This window comes from Ostrea edulis, chromosome 10, assembly GCF_947568905.1.
Source record: "Ostrea edulis chromosome 10, xbOstEdul1.1, whole genome shotgun sequence".
In the NCBI taxonomy this organism is placed as follows: domain Eukaryota; kingdom Metazoa; phylum Mollusca; class Bivalvia; order Ostreida; family Ostreidae; genus Ostrea; species Ostrea edulis.
The window spans coordinates 26,758,158-26,775,418 of NC_079173.1; the positions used below are offsets into that span (position 1 = coordinate 26,758,158).

The 17,261-nt window shown below is 36.0% G+C and overlaps 1 long non-coding RNA gene across 1 annotated transcript; it reads right to left on the reverse strand.

Annotated features, from left to right (window-relative positions):
• Window positions 1–13,811: 13,811 nt before the first annotated feature.
• Window positions 13,812–16,327, reverse strand: LOC125667712 (uncharacterized). The gene is made up of 4 exons (XR_008799476.1): window positions 16,130–16,327; window positions 14,670–14,837; window positions 14,222–14,427; window positions 13,812–14,112 (listed from the first exon to the last, which is right to left on the reverse strand). It is a non-coding gene; the product is annotated as an uncharacterized LOC125667712 (long non-coding RNA).
• Between the last annotated feature and the right edge of the window lie 934 nt (window positions 16,328–17,261).

Sequence of the window (17,261 nt, forward strand, 5' to 3'; positions counted from 1 at the left end):
CCACTGAGCCACGCATTACCTTTACAGAAATATTTAAAAATGGAACCAATGTACCTTGACAAGCTGAAAGAATTGTTTTAGCACACTAAAACTGATGTCTTTCTTTCCATTTTCCGAAAAAATATATTCCAATTGTTTTTATTCAAAACACTGTATCATTTTACCTTTACATAAAAGGTCAAAGTGAAAGGTGGTCAAAAATAACACGTGACACACTGTCATATCATGGTATACCAACATATCAAATAAGCAAAAATGTTATGGCCCGGTCAAACTTTTACTGAGAAGCGGAAGACTAATACACACTAAACAATGTGTTTCCCTTTTGGAAAGAGGAGACATACTTACATGTACTCTCGTCAATGTCATAGATAGAAATGATTGGACAATCGTTATTCAAACAAAGGTCAAACCAGTTTGAATTTGATTAGTGAGTTGTGTGGATTAGTGTGTTATGAAAGGTGAAGATAACGAACAGTGAACAGCACGAAGAGGAACCCAAATTTCAGAACTGAAGAAATTTAAGCAATCTAACGGGTTGTCGTGTCTCTAAATATACTTTCAAGGTTTCTATGAGTTCTTCATATCAATATCAAGATTGTCGCTATATTTATACAAACAGATTGTGATACCCTAAAGTTAGGATGAACATATAGCGAGGCCTGGATTTAGGAAAGCTCCGAGAAACTGATTTAAGACCAAGACGTTTCCTACTACAGCTTCATGAGCATCACTTCAGATCTAGACTGATTTACATATAACAGCGTTGTACTCAGAGCTGACAATACTGGATGGTTGTATTGAATACCCCTATCGACCATTCACTGTGGGACTGCAGAGTTCACACACGTCGGGACTCAATAATTGTAGAATTTATAACGTTTACCTGATCAGGATATAGGGCTCACGACGGGTGTGACCGGTCGACAGGAGGTGCTTACTCCTCATATGCATCTGATCCCACCTCTGGTGTGTCCAGGGGCCCGTGTTTGCCCAACTATATATTTTGTGCTGTTTATAGAAGTTATGAAATTGATCACTGTTCGTTATCTTCACCTTTCATCATTCACCGCGGGAGTTTGCAGAATTGAATATGATACTGAACAGTTACCACGGAACAATGTAGGGTTCATACCATTAAACACTAACTGTGAGATTCAGTGTAACCATTGGTATTTTGTCAACTTAGCTTTAAACGAACTTTGAACATAAATTATCATGATTTGTTATGTCGAAATACAACAGTAGTCCGGAAGGGTTTATACTTTTTCCCGTTTCCTTTAATACGGTAGGACTTTAAGATACAAACGTCGCCAGATATAGATTGATCACTGTTCGTTATCTTCATCTTTCATAATCATTGCAGTATAATGTTGTGATGACCATATAAAGCACGAGAAACTGCACTACAACACTGTACATGTACTACATTTAACAAAGTACCATATATCTTACATCGGTTCTACAACCACCACTCCCGTGGGATTCCGGGGTAAACTATGTCCGTAGCACCCCTTGCGTGTCGTAAGAGGTGACTAAATGGGACAGACCTTCGGATAAGACTGCAAAAGCCGAGGCTTCGTGCCACAGCAAGTGTTTCACGATAAAGATTCATCCATGCTGAAAGGCCGTACGCATCGAAAATAGGCCTAAATTTTACAGGCCTTCACCAGAAATAGTAACCTCACCATATGAGTGAAAGATTCGCAAGCAGGGCGTGAAACAATATACAACAAACAACAAGACATTGTGATTAATCAAATCACAAACTTATATCATTTGTCAGATTTTAAGTTTGATATTTCATGCTAACGATTATGGCGACTAAAAATATCGTATATGTTTCAAAAAGTGTTCATTTTTAATAAAATAATAAAAAAGATATAGGGATCATGGCAGATGTCACCGGTCAACAGGGAATGCTTACGTCTCCTACACTTCTTATTCCCATTTGGTATGTCCAGAGTTTGTGCTGTTCTTTGTATGATCACTATCAGTTATCCTCACTTGATCACAATCATGTGCGATGAATCAATATGATTTCAATATCTTTTCGTCACTGTATCCTATAAAATGTTAGAAAGCCTCAGAAACATTGCCCTATTTAGAAGATACCTGCTTCCACCTCTGGTTCGTGTTTCCCTTCTCATAATTTCGCATTCTTTGTGGGATTTCAGATATTGGTCATTTGTCGTGATATTCACTTGTTCATATGCAACCAATAATGAAAAAGGTGAACATATCGAACAATGGTCTAATATCTCATATAAAGAAGATCAAATTAAGAGTAGGATAAACATGGACCCTGGACATACCAGAGGTAGGCTCAGGTGCCTAGGAGGTAAAATAATCCCCTGTCGACCGTTTACACCTGCCGTGACTTCTATATCTTGCTCAGGAAAACGGAGTATGTATGGAAAATTGAACGTCTATAGTCTATAGTGTTTGTTTTTACAGTAGTAGATATGTGAATTGAATTTTGGAAGAACGTGTCGATAATTTCAGTGGCTGCTGAATGCATTAACTTAAGCGCCCTTGGCAACTCCGACCGACAGTTACAAAAATGACTTAGTCCCACAAATTAACGTATATGTTTGCCCTCCACTGCATTTTATAGTCTTTATAGAATTTATGACTTTGATCGCTGTTCATAGAAAGTTAAAAAAAAAAAACAGAGACTGAATTCCACTGTTCATAGAAAGGTTCAAAATAACAGACTGGGTTTCACTTTAAACTTAGAATGTTTCAATTCGACATCTACATCTATTGTACTTTTCAATTATCTCGAACTTTGTACAGAATGTAGCTACTTGATACATGTTAGAATAATGTCTTAAATCAGTGATCAGCCTATAGACAGGTAACTATGATAGTACAGATGAATGCTACTGTTAAAGTTTGGGCTATTCTAAAACAATCGATTTTCCACCAGTGAATTGTCACTCAACGTGGACGAGAAGTGAAGCCATCACGCATGAATTAAGGTATTAATCGTTTCATCCAATCAGAGGTTTCCAAATCCAGCTCAAGAGTATAAATAAGAGACACCGAGCTAGTATGAAGTGTATGTGGTAATCAAAACATTATGTTCTGGTTAAAGGTAAGTGAACATTTGATGAAAAGTTAACTTTTAATGGTAGGCGGAGTATTGTCATCAAAGAATTATTTTTCAGATCTGGTAAATTTGCAGTATAGCCCCCACCCCCCACCCCCCACCCCCCTACAAAATAATATGCAGTTTATGACATTCTAGGAAGTTATTGACTGGGAAGTGTGATATCCCGTTAGTGATTCTTTAAACAATACACCATGATCATGAAACATGCAAATTCACTTTTTACTGAATATTTCATCTAATTCAAGGCCGATTTGGCAGCCAAAATGGCAAAGAAAAATGAAAATAAATTCCAAATTTCATGTATTGTATTACTGTAAATAATGCGGGTCATTACTACACCACTGCCTACCACAAGACGTAACATCGTTCGTAAGACATTGACGTCATAAATACTAAAACGAACACGAACACTGTTGTGAATGTGGAATCTCTGACGTAAGATATTGGAATGACTTGACCAATATCTTACCTATCATGAAAGTGGTATAATCAGTTTTCAAATCGAGGCAGACTTCTGACTAACAAGTTTATATGCTCATTATAACGATTAAATTCACAAATACAACATGTAATGGTCCAAATGCTGACTGTCATGTTTCATACCAATTGAGGCCGTTCTTTGCACATTGATTTTCACTACCGATTTCACAGTTTACCAGATCAGGATAAAAGTCTTAAGGCGGGTGTGACTGGTCGACTAGGCACCTGATGCCACTTCTGGTATGTCCAGGAGTCCGAGTTTGCCCTACTCTTACTTTTTATTCTTTATTGGAGATAAGAGATTGAACACTCTTTGTAGCTGTTTTCACTTTGATGGCATAGCAAAGAAAACCACTACTCTGGACGTGAAATGTGAATGGTTTGGGAAGAGAATGTTTTCTCTTTAATTTGTTGTTGGAAAATATGGAGCACAATTTGCTTATGTATCATTTTTATCCCACATTTGCAGTCGTTTTCCTAGTAGGGTTAAATGATGCTGACTGATTGTATATATACGCCATTCATAATCATTACAAGTCTTTTGAGACATGTAAGTTAATTTGCACATATACAGTCGAACTGGCATAGTATATCACAGATTGATTGATGATTGATTATATCGTCTTTAACGTTCCTCTCAAGAATTGTTCACTCATATGGAGACATCACCAATACTGGTGAAGGGTTTCAAATTTATGCATATGTTCGGCGCTTACGGTCAGTGAGCAGTGCAGGTTCTTTAGTGTACCGTACCTACTGTGACATGGGACATCAGATTTTAATGTGGGTCTTTGGTCCTGGATTTGTGGGGTTTAGGTAGCATTTTTTTCTGGAATTGATAAATCAACATTCAGAGTACTGAATAAAGGCAAATTAATTCAGGATTTCCATAACAATTTTCATTACAGACACTACTGAAGTCATATACCCCTATGTAGATCTTTATGAAATTAATTGGAAACATTTATTTGTCGTTATTTTAAAATAAAAACAAGAAATTTTTTTACTTACATTTATTTATCAGGAAACATGTCAATAACTAACACACATGTCATTTTCAATATGTTCATCAAGTTTTAGAATAATAAGTACAACATTATTCAATTAGCGTTATTCTCCAAAATGTTAAAAAAACGAACAAATGTGGACACAATTTCCTTATATCAAGGTTTGCATATCATTTATTCTGTTTATAGTAATAGATGTACATCTGTTGTAATTATTGATGAAAAAGTCCACACCTCTCCATAATAATTTCAAATTTATAGCTTCTAGAGTATGTATACCCCCATGAAAAAAACGAAGCCCGGCACCATACAGCTGAGCTATTCAAAATCACTCATGAATTAAAATTTTAAGTAATTCCACGAAAAGACGCAGATAATGATTCCTTATCACCTTGGTAAAATGTTTGTGAAAAATAAAGGAAATATATCGCATAATGGACTTGATAAATAATTTAATGAAAACAGTTATTGTTCTTGAATTCAATATGTTGAAATATATCATTGCCTATTCAAATTTAACTAAGACTTTTGAAATATTTTATGGCTAACAATGAAGCAATCAAAAAGGATAATTTGCTCTGAATTTGCACATTTCTTGCATAAATGAGGAGATTTGAAATGTCCCGAGGATAATCGTGTGTTTATGATATCTTTCTCGATAGTTCTCACCTGCATGTATATAAACTGTGACATTCTAGCTTTCATGCAGTGTCTTATGTGTTATGATATATGTTCTCGATATGTGCATATGTTGAAGAGAGCGCCATAATGTAAACTACTTTGTATAACTAATTGTACAATGCTGTATAAATAAAGGATGTTATTATTATAGGGGCAATTCGGGGTAACAAAAGAAAATATATTATATATTATATGCAACTTTCTTCGTGAGTACTCAGAAGTTGAAATTGAAAAGATATACATGCGTTCCCCATTGACAATATATCCGTGGTGTTTGGTGATCAGGTATTTCGACAGTTTTTTTTAGTTTACCAGTGTTTATCAGTTTTAAAGACAGGAGAATATATATATATATATATATATATATATATATATATATATATATATATATATATGGTAACAGGACAACTCGCCCCTTCCTCGGGACAACTCGCCCCCAAGACAACTCGCCCTCAAGACAACTCGCCCCCACGCAGGACAACTCGCCCCCTTTCTGGAGACAACTCGCCCCCTCATACCATAGATGTTTACAGTTATTTTTTTTGGTCTAAATCCATGAGAAACGTATTGGAGAAAATTGATAAATTTATTGTAGATAATATATACATCACATGCACGTACACATAAATATCATACTACACAAAAAAGCTTAGTACAATGATAATTAACACAGCTATAAAGGTCACATTAACTGCACATTATTGTCCACCGTAGATTTGTCCGCATTTCTTCAGGAGTCGATTCACGCTGATGTGTCCCTCGTTGTAGTCGTCCCAGAGCTTATTGATGCGGCACTGTAGTAGTCTGGTTGTCTTCCTCTGGTAGCGGCGTAGCTTTCCCTCGTTGATCATCTTCAGCTGGTTGGGGATGGCGCTGGCTTCCTGGTGCAGCAGCGCGGTCAAAACATAGAACGGCAGGCAGGGTTTCTGGGCTTTCTGATTGAGTCTATGATGCCATCCTTCCACATCGTTGTTTGTCCTCACAGCCATTCTGTATACCGTCCATGTGGCAGGTGTCCATGTGTCGCCTGATATCCAAGTTCTTTCGATATAGTTGCACAGCTGGCTTAGCCGCTGGGTTGTGGCGGTCTCCTTCAAGGCGAAAAATGTTGGTGGAATCTGTTCCTCGGGGAGAAATGGGAGAGCAAGGAGTTTCCTGATGAATTTATGGATGCTGTCCAATTGGGAGTAGTCAATCTGAAATGAAAAATAAATTGCATGTACTATAGTATTAGAATACGTGGAAGAATAATTCCAAATAATTAATTACCATTTCATTATCGTTCAAATTGACAATACATGTCCTTTGATAAATATAGTTTTACCTGTAGTTCAAGCTCCTGTACATGGCGCCAAACCGCTTGTCCCCAGTGAAAGGCGCATCCATGTATCCTCATCTCACCGAAAACAGATTTGGCTCCTCTCCATAAGCCCTCCTCGAAATCAGCTACCAACAGCTCGACGTTAGGGGTATTCGGCAGAAGATCGATGATGTTGGCAAGCACTTGAAATTTAAACGAAATGAATTAAACATTCTTATATATATACATGTACTGAATTATTTCATTTTTAAAACATTAAATTCTAATTCTGAATATCTGAAACGCTAACCGGAATTATAATATTTTTAAATACCAGTAAATGTATACCTCTTTGTAATTCTTTTTTCTCCTGCGGGACATCAGGACAAAAATCCCTGGCAGCTGCTTCATATCCTCCCCGGATCTGGCGAAGAAATGGATGGACAGCAGCTGCACGAATGGCCTGGCCACAACCTTGAAGGTGCCGTCTATGAACCACGTCTTCGCTCTGGACAGGTGCTCAAGCTGCTGGTCACTAGCAAAGATGAGGTGGCGATGGCTTCCGACCTTCACGTCTCCTCTGTAAAATGTATCCGATGTATGTCGGCCCAAGAACTCGGTGTCGATCTGGAATAAAATCATTCAAATAAAATAATTATTTTGATAAAAGTTGATTATTACAAAATATGATAGTGTATTTCTAATTAATGATACCTCAAAATGAATGTCCTTGGGTTCATTAGGACGATCTGTCTGCCGTCTTCTGTTAGCTGTCCTTACGGCGTTGATAAACTTCGGTCTGGCATGCTCTGGTTCTCGTGGGTCTGCGAATTCCTTCATGATGTCCTCTACGATGGTTGGTGCTGAGGCGAAGATGTCCTCCTTGGCTTTGTGGATGATATTCTTCGTCATCTGGACTGCTGTTAAAATCCTTGGCTTGGAGAAATGGCTGTGGGATTTTCCGTTCATGATGAAGTTGTCTCCCTGTTATTTCACTGACGCTGGGCACGTAACGTTGGAGTTCCGCACGCTGCATCGCCACAACACAGAACTATTGTTGTTGGTCTTCTTTACCACGAATGTGTATCCATCGCTGCTTACAAGTTTTCTTTTTCCACGCTGTGTGGTTCCCTCGGTTACAGTGAATGTGATGCTGGCCTCGCTGGTGGATACTTCCTCCGGGGCTGAATGGTCGACGATGGAGTCCTCTTCTACATTGACTGGTTCATTGTGTTGGATAGTGGGGATGACGATGGATGTATCAGGCTCAATGTCTGTAATCCTTGTGCTTTCTGCCTCTGGGTTTATCAAGGACGTGTCCATGGTCATCTCGGGTGGGGGAATAGCGGTGGTGGACTCGGCATAGGGGATGGTTGGCTCACAGCAATCTGCGCAATTGAAAAGGATCTCTCCAGAGGTCTTCATTCTTTTATAATCTTCTCTAGTAATGCCTACGGACAAATCGTATATGAATAATGATAATATTGTAATTTTTATATAACTTTTAGATATAATTTTACAGCTATGTTCATTTTATGTAGATTTTGCGTTTCTCAAATTAATCAGTTCTGAGAGTCTTTTGATAAAAATCATAATATGAATTAAGTTATTTGAAAAAAAAGATATTGTACAATTAACAAACCTTGGGTGCAAGTTTTATGCGGCTTCCCTTGACAAGAAAGACAACATAAAACTTCCTGGCGCCGGCGAACTGGAAGATTGCAAATGCAACACAAGTCAGCCATGATCAAACTGTTGCAAATTCCGAACTTCGAGTCTTTTATGCAAGACGAAAAATTTAATTTTCACAAGCCGTGAAACTCCAGTGCTTGGGTTGAGTATACTCATCATCACTTTGATGTAAAATATATAATTACAGCAGACACAAGCTAGGTTATGATAGGGAGTGTATTAGCCGGCTACTCAGCCGGCGTGGTATAATTAATTATCAATTATCTGTTTGTGTTGCTTTAAATCTAATTGTTTGATTTCCCCCGCTCTTAAGGATTTATTTTGAACGTTTATATACTCACTTTTCACTTTGAAATCGCCGCGTCGCGTGAAAATAATAAGTATAAAACAACGTTGTACTAAATATTATGAAGTATACATACCGTATTGACACCCCCCCCCCTAAATATCCCAAAATGTTATTTCTTTTAAATAAATAAGTGAAGATCAGTAAATATAATTCTTATTCAATATTGAATTATGAAAAATATACCATTTTTCTATTTTGTGTATAATTCTATTAGAATTTCACTATTCGTTTTAAAGTACAAAATAAAAAGACGTACATGTATCTTTACTGGGTTAAAAGTATAAATTTTTGTACAAACAAAATAACAAAAATAGAAATAAATTGTGATATTATATATAGCATTGGGGGCGAGTTGTCCCGAGGAGGGGGCGAGTTGTCTTGAGGGCGAGTTGTCTTGGGGGCGAGTTGTCCAGCATTCATATATATATATATATATATATATATATATATATATATATATATATATATATAGGGATTATGTTTTAAATTTAAGACACACTTTACAATGAATCACAGATATGTACATTTTTTGTTTGTTCTATTTAACGCAAATTCTTTAGTATGTAAAGTGTGACGTTAAAATGACGTTGACAGAAATACAAGAAGTGACAAAACCCACATTTCTGTGTAGTAACATCGTATATATATTCTATGCATACAAAACAACACATTTCAATGCTTCAAATCAATATGAAAAACGCCATATCATTAAATCAATCTAAAGACATCATGTAGATGAAGTCATCTGTAGATGAAATCATGGTACAGTACCCGCAACGTTATTCTTGACATTCCTATCGTGTTCTGTCGTGCGTGTATCCTATCGTATCTTGCGTGTATCCTATCGTATCGTGCGTGAATTCTATCGTATCGTGTTTTGTGTTTATCAGGTTTTCCGTTTTCTATCGTGTTTTGCGTCTATCAGGTATATCGTGTTTTGCGTGTATCAGGTTTTCCGTTTATTGTGAAAATCGATTATCGTGTAGCTTCGGAAACTATCGGGATTGTATATCAAATCTAATGAAAAATTACGATACTTTTCGAAAGCTGTATTCGTTTTGTTAAAGAAGCTATTTTTAGGAATCGAGTTAAGATAATCTATTTGAAGGAGAACATAAATCTGTCGATTTTAAGGCAAACGAAGAACTATTTATCTGTCCCGAGAGGGTGAGAATTTATCACAATTTCATTCTAAGTAATATGAAAAGTAGGCAGTGGTTTGCCGAGCAAAGCGGGGACAGTAAATCTGAAAGCTCCTTCATGTACAGTTCATAAACATTAGCTTGTCTAGAAACAATTATTTGTAATTAACACTAAAAGAGACATAGGAAATTTCGATTTGAAAGGAAAAATTCATAAAGTACGTTGTTTATTACATATATTTTAATAAAGGCTCGTTTTCTTCCGATTTTTTTCCCACCTGTGTTCTATTTATATATCCACCATTGAACTTGTGAGTGTCTGTGTATCACCCGTGTTTTGACTGCAAACATTCTCAGGGACATTGTATTTGACACATTTAGAAGATTAAGTTTTAAAAGGGTGCAAGGGTAGATACTGGAAATTGATACAGGGTTTGATGATTATTTGTATTTTTTTTTTACATACTAAACATAATTTTTTAACCGTTTCAAAATTGTGAATTTAAAAAAGCCGTGTTTTATTCATTTTTACCCCATAGTTTATTTATTTTTGTTATTAAGATATCAATTCAAATACATATGTTCCAATTACTTATGAATATCAATCATCACTCCGTGTAGAAATATCTAACGTAAGAAGATTTGGTGTAATGCAGTGGATCCTTTTTAAAGCGGTCATGATGAAAATAATTGTAATTGTTGAATGACCAGTGAACTTAGAGCTTGATGCAAAATAACCCCCTCCTCGTTACACAAAAAAATTTCCTTGGTTTATTTCACATTCAAGATAATAGACATTATAATTAGAGAGCTACTGAACCATGATATCACAACATTATATTACATTTAATTAATCCCCAGAATGATTTATATATTAAACATTATATAATTTTAGAATCATTGGCAGGGGAAATTCATATAGATATCAAAAAATTAATTAAATACCGTATACAGTTTAGTTTTCTGATTTTAGCTGTGATGGCGTAAAAAATTGAATTTTTTTTTTAATACGACCGTGTATTAAGAAATTATACGTTTTAGGTGTATAATGAATATTGAAACCCTTCAGTACTATTACCAAAATAATGTAATTATATATGTTATCGGTATCAAAATTTCGTTCTGTCTAAATTGATTCTGAATTTACAACATTTCTATCAGGTTTTCCGTTTATCGTGAAGATCGTTTATCGTGTTTTGCGTTTATCAGGTCTATCGTGCAGATCGTTTATCAGGTTTTGCGATTATCAGGTTTATCGTGTATCCTATCGTATCGTGCATGTGTCCTATCGTATCATGCGTGTATCCTGTCATATCGTGCGTGCATCGTGTTTTATCGTTTATCATGTCAAGAATAATGTTGCGGGAACTGTACTACAATTCAATAAGTGGAACTCGCAATGAATTGAAATCCCCACACCTATAGATGAAATAATGGTACTATAAATCAATAAACAAAAGTAGCCGCATCGTGTTTGCCCAACTATCTGTTTTGTATTGCTTATAGGAGTTATGAGATTGGTCACTGTTTGTTATATTCACATTTCATGTGTACAGTGTGTGTTATACTATTATAACAGCTGTTTATGAGATTTATTATGATGGTTTGAATGCCCTCTGTTCATTCTAGATGAATCGATTTATTACAAATATCGGGGGAAATATCATGACGTAAAATGTACATAGGGATTATGATGTAATCACAACGTTAATATGCGTAGGTCTTATTTTGCTAACAAAACACCACTTGCCTGTATATCGAATTCTTTTTTCATAAATACATTATATTCCTCATTTTCGGAGAAACAATGTTTCATTTCTTGTGAGCCGATTGTCGAAGTTGCCCATGGAAAGAGTAATGCGGTGGTGTTGCTATAGATATGCTTTCAAGTACTTCTTAAATTGTAATTTTGTTCGATATCTGGAATTGTGATGTCCGTTTATGTGGTGTTTCATGTCCTGGCACGTCTCTCCACGATGATACCTTTCATATGTCGTGTTCATGGGACGACGTTCGTGACTATATGTGACTCTGTGATGTGATTTTCCTGTTCGTGGATTTTCTGGGATGCGCTGTTTGGCCGTGACATTTTGTGTTATGAACATCTTTTAGACTGCTAGAGTGTTAATGGTTTCATAGAATAAAGTTTTATTATACAGTAAATCATAGGTGTAAAGCATGCATTGATTTGCAAAATGCATACGATTGTAATGTATAGTGCAGCAGGTTAAACTTGTCAGAATTTGAACATTCTTCCAAATCATGGGGGGGGGGGGGGGAGCTTGTTGTGATTTGGGAGCAAATTTTAGAAATAGCGGTCTGACTCGGGGTCCTCTGGTATTGTACAAGTACGTGCTAGTTTATCTGTTCCTTTTATCTGCGAACTCCCAAGGCGAACGTACGTGTTTCTTGAAGCTCAGCACTGTAGTTATAGCATTCGTCTAATTTGTGTAAATTGTTTGTTATTCATCAGTTAATATCCTGTGTTTATAGGTTTTTGTGTGGTGTTCAGTTTTTAAAACAATCTTTATTATTAAACACATGTATGTGCGTTCGTATGACATTTATTTCTACAACAAACCCCTGTTAATCAAAACCGTTAATTAGAAAAGTTTTTATGCTTAATAATGGGTTTTTTTAAATGACGAATTCCAACTATTATTTTCATCTGCCTTTTTATTTATTGGGTCAGCATCGGTAATGAGAGTGCGGCTTGAATCGAATCTGGAAAGTTAATTTGAAACTAGGAAAATGGAGGGAATGTTGTAGATGTTCTCTCCCTGTTTTACCTTCAACATTTTCTGAATTTCCGTTCTAATATATATATTAAAAAGCATGAAAATATGGTTTGAACAACAACAACAAATATTCTGCTTTCCTACCGTGTAGACTGAAGGCACGACCAATCGTAACCGAGGCAGATTTCTTCATAATCAGATGGTGCTTCCTCGAGTGGTCCAGAAGTCGAAAGCCTAGTATTAATCTGGCAACAAAAACTTTAATCCAATGACTGGCAGATCTGTAGGGGTTAAAGGGATAGCAACCCCCTTTTCATTTGAATGAAAAAGGTCATTATTTCCCATTATTTTGGGGTTGTCGATCTCTGTTCCCTTCCTTTGGCATGAAAGGTACAAACTTTGGGAGTAATACCCCCTCTCCCCCCATCAACATTAGTACCGTATAAATTTTACATTATGACCCCTGGGTCGAGGCCTCTGCTGATGGATTGTTAGTCCCCGAGGGTCTCTACAGCCTAGTAGCTAAGTACTTCGTTACGAGCTTGAAAATACGGATGTATATTTAATTGCTTTATAAAATTTAGAAATTCATTTCAAAATTAAGGATTATCCCCCTCATGCATAGCTCTTATTCTTAGACGAATTTGACTCCACTTTTTTTGGGAACGCTTTTTTGTTATTTCGGATTTTTATAATTATTTGTCGAAATGCGCATCTGGTGCATCAAAATAGGTACCGTATAAGTTTTACAGAATTACATACAGATTGTCTTCCTTATGCTGATAATAATAAATTATAATAGTTCGTTCGCCGAAAAATTGCAAAAATTAATCACAATACAAACTTAAATCTAAGCCCCGAATTAAAAAAAGTCTAGTTAATTAGTTAGGTAGTCACATGGTACGTTGACGTCACATACGCCCTTCTTCGATCAACTGATTGTGAAAGTAGTGTGGGATATTAAAAACTCGGCTTTTAAGGGCCTAATTTATTCACCATGGGCAACATTTAAATTGATGTTGACACAAATTCCGCGTTTTATATTTTTTTGCCACTAGTGTATACAAATAACGATGTATATACCAAAATATAGCGAGGAAAGCGAGAATGAAATATCGGCAATATTGCGAGTAAATAATTTTTATAGGGCTTGAAGCTTTGGTGTTTTCCGTCGCGTTGCATATATTTCAGTCATATCTCAGTGGTGATTAAAAATCCAAACTATAAACAGGCGTTGAAGATTTCTATTAGCCGTGGCCGTGGCTTACTACTTCGAGTTTCATCTTCATAAAGTTCATAAATGAAAGTTTCAACCAATAATTTCGACTCCGCCATGCCTAAATAAAATATTTTATTCAAACAAAACGTAATTTTCTCGTCAGTTGACCACAGATTATTACAACACGTATGTTATCGTTTATTTACGATGACAGACAGTATATTGTGTATCATCACTTAGTTATCACATGTATACACTCATCAACATATTGATAGAAATTAAATTCAATATCTGCATCTTAAATCGAGTGTACACAATTATGTGTCCGTCCTGTTGGTTGGTTTCCTGTGGAATTTTTGTGGATCTGATTATGGACGATACACCTCCTGTAATGTATTGCAACAGTCAATGTATTGATTTTAAAACTACTCATTGATGTATTCAATAAAATGAAACGATGTATGGTTATATGATATCTGCAATCATAAATTGTACCGTGATCCGGGTTAGAATAGGTCCTCAGTATTCCTGCTTGTCGTAAGAGGCGACTAAATGGGGCGGTCCTTCGGATAAGACAACAAAACCCGAGGCCCTGTGTCACAGCAGGTATGGCAGAATAAAGACCCCCTGCTCAAAGGTTGTAAGCTCCAATCATAGGCCTAAATTTTGAAGCCCTTCACCGGCATTGTTGACGTCTCCATCTGAGTAAAAAATTCTCAAGATGGACATTAAACAATTTACAATCAATCAATTGCCATGCAGATATTTAGTAAATGAGTTTACTGTGTTTGAACTGATCAGGTGTTTCCTCCGTATATTCTTGATTAGCATTGCTAATGGTTTACAATGATATGGTGATTGTTATTTTTCTGGTCATTTAAAACGAACGAGTTCTGAACGAAAATCAATGATCAATTGAAAGAGACGAACTGAGGCTAAATACCATGAGAAAGTTTTGTCATCCTGTGGCACTTTTCACTTGAAGTAGTTTCAGTTCACCATAAGGAATGCGGGTTCTGCATCAACCACATCATTTGAGATTGGGGTGAAAAACTCTATGAATACTTCTGAATCCTACTAGTTGCGGAGGTACTGACGAGTTCTGATCATCCTTTGAAATATCAATGTTAGCATGTGCTTTTAAAAATAAAAATGATATAAATCACATTAAATACGGACAACATATACAAGTGTGGCTAAAATCTAAGTTCCGTGCAATAAGTGACATCTGCACAATCATCAACACCGTTGTTTAAATGTTTTAGACTTGCATAATCAGGAAAAAAACTCAAATGCATTTTTTTAAATTCCAGTACGGTTTCTTACATGGATTCTACGAAAATGAAAATGGGTGATGCCAAAACTCAGACCGGATAATTGACGGCTTGTGATGGTAGGTCGTCATCAAAAAACTCAAATCCACAAAAACAACAAAAGAAAAAAAATAGATAGATTAAGAAAAAAGAATAGACCTACAAAAACCTAAGTCCGAAAAAGACTAGAATAGAATTCAATTTTTCAAAGTTTAGTACATTTTTTTCTGGCCACCAACTCGACAAAAGTTTTAAAAAGCCCATCCAATTAAAACGAACCCCCCCCCCCCCCTTTGCTTAACTAGACCTATAAAGATAAATCATGTCCTCAACAATTTTTCTCCAAGCACAGGGTTTTTAAAACGAAAATGTGTTTGATTAAGCTAGATATTCTTAATATAATTGAAATTGAAATCTGATTATACTTCAAATACTTGATATGCATAATCATATATCATATAAAATTTAAAGCAAACGGATGTGGTGTTTGTAAATGGTTTGCCTCTGTGATCGATTCATGCAAAGTGAAAGTTCATGCGAATGTGTTAAACCCAAAAGAAATACCGCGTTTTAGCAAACCCAACTAAAATAAGCCAACTTTTAAAATTTAAATTACATGGTGGATTCATTGAACACTTTCCAACAAACCAAGCCATTGATGTATTGCAGACTGATAACAAATGCATGTGGTTCTCTGACATTCAGAAGTTTTTCTGTCACATTTGGGATTGGGCTGTAATGAGCTGGTTTCGAAAAACTGATGTGCTCATAATGGACCTACACTTTTCTGATCTTAATTGATATTAATTCAGATGATGTTGTCTTGCATCCATAATATTAGTTAAAACAATTGAATTAAATTTGATATTTCAAACGTAAAGATCTAAAATCAACTACAAATTGGATTCAATTAAAATGTTTTAAAAATATTTTTCATATCTAAAGTCTTTGTGATCTTCTTAATAAGTTACCCTATTCATGTTTGTCACATTTAGTAGTAAATAACAACAAGCAATATGTAACGGAAAAAAGCAAGTATCATATAGATAGGCACTATGTCTTCTGTAGCTACGGAGACTGGAAAGCTTACATTGTCATTCCTCGGAATGATACGTGGTTAACGGATAAGAGTAACAGAGTGAGACACCAGTCCATCACAGTCTAAGCTCTCCCTCCAGCCGAAGGCAATACTAATTCAATGTACAGCCGAGTGAACTGGAGTGGCAGTCGTGGTATGTCCAGTGGGCAAATCATCAAATGGCGATATTGCTCCTTCTCTTACTGTTGATAAAATGCTTATCTGTAACAAAGAAGGAACAATTTGGTGCAGTCAATATAGCACATTTCATTTCATTGTACCATCTCATTTCCCTGTATTAGAAGGCTTGTTTTAAAATCAACATTATTGTGGTCTCATAGTTAAAATAATGTGGATTTAATACTGCTCCTTATGTTATAGAACTGTTAAGCAAGATGAGTGAGGTGTTGTTGTGAATACCACATAGATGTACGAAATAAATGGTGATTTCAAGAAGAGGAAAGGATTTTTTGTGAATTTGCATACAAACGAATTGTGCTCCTTTGTTAGCTGACCTGTTTTTATATTCATATGAAGCAGAATTTATTCAAAAACTTCTACGTGAGAAGAAAAAATCTATCGCTGTGACCTTCAATTCGACATTTAGATATATCGATAACGTTTTGTCTATTAACAATGATAGCTTTCATTCATATGTCGATTTGATATATCCCTGTGAGCTCTAAATAAAGGACACCACAGAGTCGTCCACTTCTGCTTCATACTTAGATATTTGTAGTAGACATTAACGGCAAACTGACAACTCAACTGTATGACTAACGGGATGATTTCAGCTTTTCCATCGTCAACTTCCCACATTTATGTAGCAATATTCCATTATCACCTGCATATGGTGTTTATATATATCAACTGATTCGATATGCAAGAGCGTGTTCTGGGTATAGTCAGTTTTTAAATCGAGGTATGCTACTAACAAACAAGTTGATGGTACAGGGATTTCAACAGTCTCGATTGAAGTCAGCATTTCGCAAATTCTATGGTCGTTATAACGATCTAGTTCGTCAACACAACCTCGCATTGGGTCAAATGCTGTCTGACGTGTTTCATACGATTGTTAAGCCGTTCTTGGCACACTGATTTGACTGCGGATAACTCCGTTTACCTGATCAGGATATGGAGCTCA